This window comes from Tamandua tetradactyla (assembly GCF_023851605.1).
Source record: "Tamandua tetradactyla isolate mTamTet1 chromosome 15 unlocalized genomic scaffold, mTamTet1.pri SUPER_15_unloc_3, whole genome shotgun sequence".
Classification (NCBI taxonomy): Eukaryota; Metazoa; Chordata; class Mammalia; order Pilosa; family Myrmecophagidae; genus Tamandua; species Tamandua tetradactyla.
Genome location: NW_027518246.1, coordinates 596,812 through 610,310, shown reverse-complemented (window position 1 = coordinate 610,310; position 13,499 = coordinate 596,812). Strand labels below are relative to the sequence as shown.

Sequence of the window (13,499 nt, the reverse complement as noted above, 5' to 3'; positions counted from 1 at the left end):
ATCTGATTTTCCTTCTTTCTACACTCTTCTCCATACCTCTCTCTTCTGTCTTTTTGTATCTGACTCTAGTGCTTCCTTTAGTATTTCTTGCAGAGGTGGTCTCTTGGTCACAAATTCTCTCAGTGACTTTTTGTCTGAGAATGTTTTAATTTCTCTCTCATTTTTGAAGGATAATTTTGCTGGATATAGGAGTCTTGGTTGGCAGTTTTTCTCTTTTAGTAATTTAAATATATCATCCCACTGTCTTCTAGCTTCCATGGTTTCTGCTGAGAAATCTACACATAGTCTTATTGGGTTTCCCTTGTATGTGATGGATTGTTTTTCTCTTGCTGCTTTCAAGATCCTCTCTTTCTCTTTGACCTCTGACATTCTAACTAGTAAGTGTCTTGGAGAACGCCTATTTGGGTCTAATCTCTTTGGGGTGCACTGCACTTCTTGGATCTGTAATTTTAGGTCTTTCATAAGAGTTGGGAAATTTTCAGTGATAATTTCTTCCATTAGTTTTTCTCCTCCTTTTCCCTTCTCTTCTCCTTCTGGGACACCCACAACACGTATATTTGTGCGGTTCATATTGTCCTTGAGTTCCCTGATACCCTGTTCAAATTTTTCCATTCTTTTCCCGATAGTTTCTGTTTCTTTTTGGAATTCAGATGTTCCATCCTCCAAATCACTAATTCTATCTTCTGTCTCTTTAAATCTATCATTGTAGGTATCCATTGTTTTTTCCATCTTTTCTACTTTATCCTTCACTTCCATAAGTTCTGTGATTTGTTTTTTCAGTTTTTCTATTTCTTCTTTATATTCAGCCCATGTCCTCTTCATGTCCTCCCTCAATTTATCGATTTCATTTTTGAGGAGGTTTTCCATTTCTGTTCGTATATTCAGCATTAGTTGTCTCAGCTCTTGTATCTCATTTGAACTATTGGTTTGTTCCTTTGACTGGGCCATATTCTCAATCTTCTGAGCGTGGACAGTTATCTTCTGCTGCTGGCGTCTGGGCATTTAGTCAGATTTCCTTGGGTATCAGACCTAACAAGGTTGTAAGATTTTTCTGTGAAATCTCTGGGTTCTGTTTTTCTTATCCTACCCAGTAGGTGGCGCTCGTGGCACACGTTTGTCTCAAGTGTTTGGAATGGATCCCCCGGTGACCGATTTCCGCTGCCTGAGGATTTCTGATCCAATTCTCTCCGTTGGTTCAGGGGCCGCGCGTGGTGGGGGCATCAGTCGCCGCGGCTTGAGGGGACCCTGTGGCTGGTCACCGGCCGCAGCGGGCCCGGGGAATTCGCCAGTGGACCAGGAAGTCACCCGCGGGGGAGAGGCATCGGTCACTGGCCGCCATGGCCTGGGGAATTCCCCACCGGACCAGGAAGCCGCCCACGGGGGTGGTGCCACCGCGGCTTGAATAGCCCTCTGATCCGAGACTCATAACCACCGACTCGAATCGAGACTCGAAGCCGCCCGCAAAAGAGGGGTGCCGGCTGCCTCGGCTTGGGAAACTTGCCTCTCCAAGACTCTCAGCTGGCCCGGGAAGGAGGGAGTAGCTCCGACCGCCACAGCTGCCGCTCTGATGGTTTCCTTTTGAACGTAGTTCACAGCATGCAATCACAGTTTTATTCCTGTACCCTGGACTTAAACACTCTTTACACAAGAGTCATATTTTTGAAGTAATTCTTGTGAGAACTAATTCACATTTCTAGTGTTAATCAGTGGGACACATAGGTCTGTACAACCCCTTTCAATCTTGTTTATCTTCAAGATGGTAATACTACTTACAGACCCACTAGGGAACCACCTTCACTACTGTGTATTCCCTTACATTGGAGTTCAACCTCATTAGCTAATGGTTCACCCATCTCTAGCTTCTATGTTCTCTAAATTCCCTATATTCTTTATTATAAGGCTGTGATTTACATTTATGCTGGTCATAAAAGTGGAATCATACAATATTTATCCTTTTGTGTCTGGCTAACTTCACTCAGCCTTATATCCTCCAGGCTCATCCATCTTGTCATGGGCTTCATGACATCATTTTGTCTTACTGCTGCATAATATTCCATTGTATGCATATACCACATTTTCTTGATCCACTCATCTGTTGATGGGCACTTGGTTTGTTTCCATCTTTTGTCAATTGTGAATAATGCTGCTGTGAACTTTGGTGTGCAGATGTCTGTTTGTGTCATTGCTTTCAGCTCTTCTGGGTATATACCAAGTAGTGCTATTGCTAGGTCACAGGGCAACTTGATATTTCATTTCCTAAGAAACTGCCAAACAAGTCTTCTATAGTGGCTGCACCATTATACAATTCCACCAGCAGTGCATAAGTGTTCCAGTATCTCCACATCCTCTCCAACATCATAGTTTCCTTTTCTGTTTTATAGCAGCCATTCTTATAGGTGTGAGGTGGTATCTCATAGTAGCCTTGATCTGCATTTCCCTTTTAGCCAATGAAATTGAGCATCTCTTCATGTGCTTTTGAGCCATCTACATTTGCTCTTCAGAAAAATGCCTATTCATATCTCTAGCCCATAATACAATTGGATTGTTTGTTCTTTTCTTGTTGAGTTGTATGATTTCTTTGTGTATACAGACAATCAAACCTTTGATATATAATTTCCAAATATTGTCTCCCATTGAGTTGGCTACCTCTTCACCTTTTTGACAAAGTCTTTTGAAGTACAAAAGCCTTTGATTTTGAGGAATTTCCATATATCTATTTTTTCTTTTGTTGCTTGTGCTTTGTGTATAAAGTTTAGGAAGCCACCTCCTATTACTAGGTCTTGAAAATATTTCCCTACATTTTCTTCTAGAAGCTTTATGGTGCTAGTTCTTACATTTAGCTGTTTAATCCATTTTGAGTTAATTTTTGGGTAGGACATAAGATAGGGGTCCTCTTTCATTCTTTTGAGTATTGATATCCAGTTCTTCCATTCCCAATTATGTAAAAGACTATTTTGTCCCAGTTTGAAGGATTTGGAGACCTTGCCAAATATCATTTGACCATAGACTTGGTTGTCTATTTCTCCACTCTTGATTCAATTCAATTGGTCAATGCTTCTGTCATTGTGCCAGTACCATGCTGTTTTGACCACTGTGGCTTTATAATAGGTTTTAAAGTCAGGGAGCATTAATCTTCACTCTTTGTTCCTCTTTTTTAGGATGCTTTTAGCTATTTTGGGTCTCTTTCCCTTCCAGATGAATTTGATAGTTAAGTTTTCAAAATATTCAAAGTAGATTGTTGGAATTTTGGTTGGTACTGTGTTGACTGTCAGATCAATTGGGGAGAATTGACATCTTAATTATATTGTGCCTTCCTATGCATGAGCAGGGAATGTTTTTCCACTTGTTTAGGTGTCCTTTGATTTCTTTTAGCAATATTTTGTAGTTTTCCATGTACAAGTCCTTTACCTCCCTAGTTAATCTCATTCCTAAGTACTTGATACTTTTAGTTGCCATTTTGAATTAATTTTTTTCCTTAACTGACTCCTCAGCTAGGTCATTGCTTGTGTATAGAAATGTTACTGATTTTTGCACATTAATTTTATATACTGCCACTTTGCTGAATTTACTAGCTCAGGTAACTTTGCTGTAGATATCTCAGCATCTTCCAAACATAGTATCATATCTGCAAATAATGAGAGTTTTACTTCTTCCTTTCCAATTTGGATCCCTTTATTTCTTTGTCCTGACTGATTGCTCTAGCTAAAATTTCTAGCTCAATGTTGAATAATGGTGGTGACAGTGGACATCCTTGTTTTGTACCTGATCTTATGAGGAAAGTTTTCAGTCTCTCTCCATTGAATACAGTGCTGGCTATCAGGTTTTCATATATTCCCTTTATCACATTGAGATAGTTACCTTTGGAGTGTTTTTATCAGAAAAGATTCTGAATTTTGTTGAATGCTTTTTCAGCATCAATCAAGGTGATCATCTGATTTTTCCCTTTTAATTTGCCAATGTGCTGTATTAAATTAATTGATTTTCTTTTTTTTTTTTTTTAATTTTTTTATTAATCAAAAAAAAGAAAAGAAATTAACACAACATTTAGAAATCATTCCATTCTACACATGCACTCAGTAATTCTTAGTATCATCACATAGATGTATGATCATCATTTCTTAGTACATTTGCATCGATTTAGGAAAAGAACTAGCAAAACTGCAGAAAAAGATATAGAATGTTAATATAGAGAAGAGAATTAAAATAATACTACTAATAATATATATATATATAAAAAGGAAAAAGAAAAAAACAAAAACAAAACATACAAACACACAAACAAACAAACAAAAAACCATATTTCAGGTGCAGCTTCATTCAGTGTTCCAACCTAGTTACATTACACTTAGGTATTATTGTGCTGTCCATTTTTGAGTTTTTGTATCTAGTCCTGTTGCACAGTCTGTATCCCTTCAGCTCCAATTACCCATTATCTTACCCTGTTTCTAACTCCTGCTGGTCTCTGTTACCAATGATATAGTCCAAGCTGATTCTCGAATGTCGGTTCACATCAGTGGGACCATACAGTATTTGTCCTTTAGTTTTTGGCTAGACTCACTCAGCATAATGTTCTCTAGGTCCATCCATGTTATTACATGCTTCATAAGTTTAGTCTGTCTTAAAGCTGCATAATATTCCATCGTAGGTATACGCCACAGTTTGTTTAGCCACTCGTCTGTTGATGGGCATTTTGGCTGTTTCCATCTCTTTGAAGTTGTAGATAATGCTGCTATAAACACTGGTGTGCAAATGTCCGTCTGTGTCTTTGCCCTTAAGTCCTTTGAGTAGATACCTAGCAGTGGTATTGCTGGGTCGTAATCCATTCTGCCATTCTATGTCTTTTGATTGGGAAATTCAGTCCATTAACTTTTAGTGTTATTACTGTTTGGATAATATTTTCCTCTACCATTTTGGCTTTTGTATTATATATATCATATCTGATTTTCCTTCTTTCTACACTTTACTCCATACCTCTCTCTTCTGTCTTTTCGTATCTGACTCTAGTGCTCCCTTTAGTATTTCTTGCAGAGCTGGTCTCTTGGTCACAAATTCTCTCAGTGACTTTTTGTCTATAAATGTTTTAATTTCTCCTTCATTTTTGAAGGACAATTTTGCTGGATATAGGAGTCTTGGTTGGCAGTTTTTCTCTTTTAGTGATTTAAATATATCATCCCACTGTCTTCTAGCTTCCATGGTTTCTGCTGAGAAATCTACACATAGTCTTATTGGGTTTCCCTTGTATGTGACAGATTGTTTTTCTCTTGCTGCTTTCAAGATCCTCTCTTTCTCTTTGACCTCTGACATTCTAACTAGTAAGTGTCTTGGAGAACGCCTATTTGGGTCTATTCTCTTTGGGGTGCGCTGCACTTCTTGGATCTGTATATTTAGGTCTTTCATAAGAGTTGGGAAATTTTCAGTGATAATTTCTTCCATTAGTTTTTCTCCTCCTTTTCCCTTCTCTTCTCCTTCTGGGACACCCACAACACGTATATTTGTGCGCTTCATATTGTCATTCAGTTCCCTGATTCCCTGCTCAAGTTTTTCCATTCTTTTCCCTATAGTTTCTGTTTCTTTTTGGAATTCAGTTGTTCCATCCTCCAGTTCACTAATTGTAGCTTCTGTCTCTTTAGATCTACCATTGTAGGTATCCATTGTTTTTTCCATTTTTTCTTCTTTGTCCTTCACTCCCACAAGTTCTGTGATTGTTTTTTCAGATTTTCTATTTCTTCTTTTTGTTCAGCCCATATCTTCTTCATGTCCTCCCTCAATTTATTGATTTGGTTTTTGAAGAGTTTTTCCATTTCTGTTCGTATATTCAGCATTAGTTGTCTCAGCTCCTGTATCTCATTTGAACTATTGGTTTGTTCCTTTGACTGGGCCATATCTTCAATTTTCCGAGCGTCATCCATTATTTTCTGCTGGTGTCTGGGCATTTGATCAGATCTCCCTGGGTGTGGGACCCAGCTGGTTGAAAGGTTTTTCTGTGGAATCTCTGGGCTCTGTTTTTCTTTTCCTGCCCAGTAGGTGGCGCTCGTGGCGGTCGTTTGTCTGCGGGGCAGTCAGCCAGGGAAACCGCGCGTGGAGGCGGGGGTCGCTGGCCGTGGCTTGGGGGAGTGCCGGTCCAAATTGCCCAGCTGGCCCGAGACGCCAAGCGTGATGGGAGGGCCCCGCTATCCAATGTTCCCAGTCAGACCGGGGAACCACGTGCGTGGAGGGGACCCCAGACGCCAGCTACCCCAGCCGGGAAAACGTGCACCCCTCGGGTATCTCACAGCAGTGGATTCTCCCTACCCGTTCAGCCGTTCCAGAATGGGGTACGCTGTCTTTTTTGGTCTCTGTCGTGACTCCGGGAGCTGTTTCGTATTGTTTCTGTTTCTTTAGTTGCTTTTCTGGAGGAGGAACTAAGACCCGCGCATCTTACTAAGCCGCCATCTTCTCCGGAAGTCTCCTTAATTGATTTTCTTATGTTGAAACATCCTTGCATTACTTTTATAAACCTCACTTGGTAATGTTATATAATTCTTTTAATGTGTTGCTGGATTCAATTTGCTAATATTTTATTGGGAATTTTTGCATCTATGTTCATTAGTGGGATTGGCCTGTAGTTTTCCTTTCTTATAGTATCTTTACCCAGTTTTGGTATTAAATTGATATTAACTTCATAAAATGACTTAGATACAGTTCCTTTTTCCTTAATTTTTTGGAAAAGTTTGAGCAGGATTGGTGTTAGTTCTTTATTGAATGCTTGTAAAATTCCCCTGTGAAGCCATCTGGCCCTGGGTGATTTTTGATTACCGTTTGAATCTCTTTACTTGTGATTAGTTTGTTGAGATTTTTTTTATTTCTTCCTGAGTCAGTGTAGCTTATTTGTGCATCACTAGGAATTTGTCCATTTCATCTAAGTTGTATTTGTTGGCATATAGTTATTCATAGTAACTTCTTATGATTTCTTTTATATCTTCAGGGTCTGTGATAATGCACCCCTTCTCATTTCTGATTTTGTTTAGTTGCATCCTCTCTCTTTTTTTCTTTGTCAGTCTTGCTAGTGACCCATCAATTTTATTTATTTTTCTTAAAGGACCAACTCTTGGTTCCATTGATTCTTTCTATTGTTTTGTTCTCCCATTAATTTATCTGTTTTTTAACCTTTGTCATTTCTCTTCTTCTTTGTGGTTAGTTTGCTGTTTTTTCTCAAGTTCCTCCAAGTGCACTGTTAAGTTCTCAATTTGATTTGTTTCAGGACAGGTATAGGCACAGATTAGGGATGTTACACTGATACTTGTGAACATGAGCGCCCAGTGGCCAGGGAGTATGTAGCTATGCAGGGGCACTGGTCTTGTGGCCTAACCCTGGAGTGTGCTGGTTTAAGACACTGGGCCCTTTGTGCACATGTGTAGAACTGTGGCAGCAGGTCAGCATTATGCCTTCATGGATTGGAGGCAGATGTGACCTCCCTGTGCAGGTCAGCACTTTTTCAGAACTGAGAAGAGTGGCTGAGGGCTGTGCATATGTGCAGTTCTAGGAATGCTGTGAAGTGTGGTTCCCAGAGCTGAAGGATGTGATTGCAGACCTGAGCATATGTATGGGCCTAGAGTGCCATAAAGAGATGTACAGAGCTCTCAGGGTGTGGAGTGAGGCTGTGCAACACTATGGGCATGGGGCAGGGGTAGCCTAGGTGTGGAGGTTGCTACATACTTTGATTACATTCTTCTACAATCATGTTAATGTCCAAAGCTATGTGTTTTAGCTATTTTTTAAACCTCAGTAAGTATTTTAATCTTTAAGGCTGTAATAATTATATAATATTTATCTTATTTCTAGGTTTAATTCCCTTTTTACAATCTCTACAAAAATAATTTGTCAAACCTTTCAACACTCTGATAATAAAGGACAATAACCACTGCCTTACAAAACATTGCCCAGGCACATAAAAAAATTGAGTTCTAAAGATCTCCTCAGTTACACACTGCCACACTTGAACTATGATGATTTCTTTCTCTTGTGTAGAAACAAGAAAGAGGAAGTACTGCATAAACCTTAATCTCCTACCTAGACAATGTTCCATAAATCTGTAGGCTATTTAGTACATCATTTCAGAAATCATACTGATTTTTACAAAGAAATTTCCTTTTCTGTGAATTAGTTCAGGACCTATTTATTTGTACCCAGATAAAATTATTGTACAATTGAGTACTTAATTTTTTAGAGCCTATTTTAATTAACAGAGGCAAACTGGAATATTATATACTTGGGAATTTTAATATTTTTAACTGACATACAATTTAATATGTATTATAGCTGGTGCAACAGAATCACATAGTTTGCCAAATTAAACAATATATATAATCACATTTACTCCTTTATAACAATGACATAAAGTGATCTGTATGAAGTAGCTTGATTAAACAGTTGCACCTGGATTATACTGAAACAGTTCTTTTGGAATTGGAGGAAACCTGACAGACCAAACACTTTCTTTGCAAAAGTAAAAGATTTACTTAGTGCTATCACTGAGTCATGTGCCAAATGCCTCACCAAGATGTTATAGACCACTATAAAAATAAACACTATTTAAGACTAGGGATCATATCCCTTGTTTGGGTATTCTGTAATATCCCCCTTGTCTTGCATAGTGCCTGACATCATGTAGGTACTCAAATATTTCTTGAATAATTAATTCTGATAAAAATATTTTATAAATTAAATTTTAAACTATCTTTCACTGTAAAAAGCTTTTACTTATTAAACAATGGAATGTATCACTTACCAGGACTCATCCTAGTTATAGATTATTTAAGGAATTCTTACAGGATTACCTTTATAAAATTCTCTATCCACTGGATAAGATTTTCTTTACTCCTAGTAGGTTTGAAAATTCCTACCTTAGTCACTACTGGACCAGGCAACCAAAAGATGATGTTGAAAAGATCAAGATTAAACTGCTACAGCAACCACCTAGAAATTAGCTATTAGGTCAAATCCCATTATGATGTCTATCAGATTATCTTGAGCCCAGATGAAATAAGACATGGGGCAGTCTGATGTTATTTGATGGGAAACCTTCTCTGGGATACACATAGCAGCAACAAATCTTGAAGGTAAGGGAATTACAAGTATTAGAAGAAAAAGCATCAAGCTGTGGGGCATTCAGAAAAGTAAGGCAAGTAATATGATACTAATATGGCAAGGAGGATCCTAAACTAGAAAAGAAGTATTCAAAAATAAACTTTATCTCTTGACAATTTTGCCCAAGACTGGTTGTGAAGATGATGATACATATAAAAATTTACATGCTGTGCTGAGCTTGACATATAGGTGTATCCTTAAGTAAAGTAAATGTAAATCACATAGTTTTAAAGTTAAATAGAGTCTTTGAGATGAGTTAATTCAATATGAAGAAGTGGCTAGCATGTGGTTGTCAGAAATTAGAGATATAAAACACACATAACTAGAATCTAAGTCTCCTTCCTCTTACTCCAGAGATATCGTCACACTATCTCACTTCAATGATTTTTTTTTATTTTTGTATTTTTAAATTTTATTTACTAATTTTTTTACATGGGCAGGCACCGGGAATCAAACCCGGGTTTCTAGCATGGCAGGTGAGAATTCTGCCACTGAGACACTGTGGCCCATCCAAAGATCTTTAATTAACATTTTTAAATGTATTGAGGGAATCATTTTGTTAATTTACCTATTTCCTAACCATTAGATATTCTGAAATATGGACCAGACTTGTAAAATGTCTATGAAATGTTGCTTTAGCCATTGTTAGCAAAACTAGCCAAAATTAGGGATTTGGAAGCTCAGCTCTTGTTTAAAAGTAAAGTCTTGCCACTCTCCAGAACTCAATTCTTAAGTTAACATTTAATAATAATTTTTTTAAAAGTTCTGTTCTTTTGATAAACAAAAGCAGTGCTCAAGATCTGCCAACAGGTCCACCACATAGTGAGAAGAATCTTGATGAGTTATCCAACTCTCTCCTAGTCCCCATTTTGGACCAACTAATGCAAGATAACACTGTATGACCAAAAAGATACAGTCTATAGCTGGGAAACTGTCAGTGAAGACCAAAGGCACAAACAGGGGCCTGGACTTGCAAGTTTGGCTGTTTTAATACCTACTAAGCTAAATGGTCCCATAATCTTTACTATCACTAACAGAATTGAATACTTTCAAAGACTTAAGTTCAAGAAAAATTTATGGTACACCAGGAAAGAGGAATCTGACATGGGGAGACTATATTTAATTGCTATGAGTCTTTTTATACATATTAAAATTTTTTTAGTTATTACAAAAATTTAATTGCATGAAATAGAGCCCCAAGGTGGTTGCTATAGTTCCCATTATGCGCTGGATCTGCTGCCTTAAGAAAAGTTATTAGGAGTCTTATAGGAATTTATCTAATAAGGAAATTAAATGATCATTTAATAATTTTCATTGCCCTGCATTTTTTCCATCTTTTACCTTTTTATAGAAAAATATAATATTCTTGGGAAAGTGACCATGACAAATAGCAGTGGAAAATGGAGGGGAGGGGACAGTGTCTCTTTACATTCATTAAGGTTGATATGAAACTCTAAGACATGATATCTAGAAGATGAATCTGTAGGAAGTCTATAAGTTTGTGTTCCCTCGGTATTCTAGTGAAAACAGTCATGAAGTCTCTACTGAAGTTACAATTAGGAATTAATCCATTTATGTGCCTAGATAAAACACAGAATAAGGAAGATCTGAAAATTTCATTAATTTGTTTCACACTGAAGTTCACAATTGTTAAGAAAAATAGTAAATAGTCAACTGCATGCACCAAAACTCCAAGACAGAAATCTTAGGTATTCAGTTTCTTTTCACATCATTGCTAGTTCAAAAACCAAAACTCAGGGAATATTGGCACTTTGAGGAAAACAAGTTTCTACTTTCATTTTAAAATAAGCATTCAAGATAAAAGCTAATAGTTTGCATGGAGTAGAAAAAATTAAGTAATGCTAAAACAAATGCTAATAATTTAGTGTAATATACAAAAATTACCACCTTTACTTAAAAATGCCTTGAGATAAATGTATAAATTGTATTTGCATAATTATGCACTTTTTATTTGACCGTTTTTCTTCTTTTTACCAACTTTTCTCATCTTTTCTTTGTGTTTTTGAATTTCTCAAACTACTGTTTAGAAAGCATCATCAACACCCATATTACATTACAATGCATTTTAAAATTTTAACACAAACAGGAGTCTACTTCTTTGCTGATTTTTTTCAATCTGTATTGTTGGATCTCTCTCACCAATGTATGAAAAGCATCCTCCACACTCTGTCTTGTCTTTGCTGATGTTTCAATAAAAGGAATTCTGTAACTTCTTGCTAAGTCCTGAGCCTGTTTTTTGTCTACTGTTCCAAAAGGTAAGTCACATTTATTTCCTACTAGGACAATGGGTCCATCTTCAGAATCTTTAACTCTTTTTTATTTGTTCCCTCTATTGTAGAATCATATTCATCCACAAAGTGATTGTGAATTAGCTGTACCATCAAGGCACTCTTGCCTATGCCACCAGCCCCAACTACCACCAGTTTATATTCAGTCATTTTCAGCAGGCCTCTCTCCTACATCTGGGTGTAGCCCCCCTACAGCCTTCAGAGCCTGCACCACACTGCTAGCTCACACTCCAAAAATCCTCATTGTGGTAGTTTCCAAATGTTTTCTCCCATTGTGTAGGTTGTCTTTTTCCTTCCATGATAAAGTCCTTTGAGGAACAAAAGTCATTTTTTTTTATTTTGATGAGGTCTCATTTATGTGTTTTTGTTGTTGTTGTTGCTTATGCTTTGGGTGTAAAATCTAAGAAACTACTGCCTAAGCACAAGGTCCTGAAGGGCCTGCCCTATGTTTTCTTCTAGGTATTTGATAGTTCTATCTCTTATATTTAAGTCTTTAATCCATTTTGAGTTGATTTTTGTATATGGTGCAAGATAGGGGTCCTTGATCCATTTTTCCAGCATCATTTGTTGAAGAGCATCATTTCCCAATTGAGTAGTCTTTGCCACCATGTCAAAAATCAGTTAGAAATAAATGTGAGGCTTGATTTCTGAGCTCTCAGTTCTCTGTCCTGGTGCAAGTACCATGCTTTTTTGATTACTGTGGCTTTGTTATAAGCTTTAAAATCAGGAAGTGTGAGTCTTCCAACTTATTCTCCTTTTCCAAGATGACTTTAGTTACTCAGGGCCCCTTATCCTTCCACATAAATTTTTTTTATTGACTTTCCATGTCTACAAAGAAGATTGCTGGGATTTTATTTTGGATTACATTGAATCTATAAATTGCTTTGGGTAGTATTTACATCTTAATGTTATTTAGTCTTGCAATCCATGAACACAGAATATCTTTCCATTTATTTAGTTCTTCCTTAGTCTCTATTAGTGGTGTTTTGTAGTTTTCTGTGTAGAAGTCCTTTACATCCTTGGTTAGATTTATTTCTAGATATTTGATTCTTTTAGTACTATAGATTTTTCCCCCTTCATTTCTTCTTCCAATTCATTGCCTGTATTTAGAGGCTGTACTGACTTTTGGGTGTTGATCTTGTACCCTGCAACTGCAGAATTCATTTATTGGTTCTAGGAGCTTTGTTGTGGATTCTTCAGTATTTTCTGTATGTAGGATCGAATCTGCAAATAAGTAGAGTTTTACCTCTTCCTTTCCAATATGGATGATCTCTTTCTTTCTTTCTTTCTTTCTTTCTTTCTTTCTTTCTTTCTTTCTTTCTTTCTTTCTTTCTTTCTTTCTTTCTTTCTTTCTTTCTTTCTTTCTTTCTTTCTTTCTTTCTTTCTTTCTTTCTTTCTTTCTTTCTTTCTTTCTTCTCTTCTCTTTCTCTCTCCCTTTCTCTCTCCCTTTCTCTCTCCCTTTCTCTCTCCCTTTCTCTCTCTCTCTTTCTTTCTTTCTCTTCTTTTCCTTCCTTCCTTCCTTTCTTTCCCTAATTGCTCCAGGAAGAACTTTCAGTACAATGTTGATTAACAGTAGTGACAATGGGCATCTTTGTCTTATTTTCAATCTTAGAGGGAAATGTTTCAACCTTTCATCCTTAAGATGGGTGTTACCTGTGGGCCTTTCATATATACCCTTCATCATGTTGAGGAAATTTCCTCCTATTCCTATTGTTTTGAGTATATATTTTTTGTATGTTGGATGGTGGGAGACATATTTCCTTCTTTTTACATGTGAGTATCCTGTCATTACAGTACCACTTACTGAAATTTCTTTCTTTTCTTTCTCTTTCCTTTCCTTTCCATGGGATGGAAATCAAACCTGGGTCTCCCACATGGCAGGTGAGAATTCTACCGCTGATCTACCCTTGCACCCACACTAAGTACTTTTCATCAAGAAAAGGGTCTATATTTTGTCAAATAAATTTCCTGCATTGATGGAGATGATCATGTGTTTGTTTTCCTTCATTCTGTTGATGTGGTAAATTCATTAATTGATTTTCTTGTGTTGAACCAACCTTGCAT

General features: G+C 37.1%; 1 long non-coding RNA gene and 1 pseudogene across 1 annotated transcript in view; one reads left to right on the top strand and one right to left on the bottom strand.

The window, feature by feature from the left end:
* The window catches only part of LOC143672791 (uncharacterized), a 44,360-nt gene that overhangs the window by 11,963 nt on the left and 18,898 nt on the right, over positions 1 to 13,499 (top strand). The window lies entirely within an intron of this gene.
* LOC143672792 (GTPase KRas pseudogene) lies at positions 11,037 to 12,313 on the bottom strand (annotated as a pseudogene).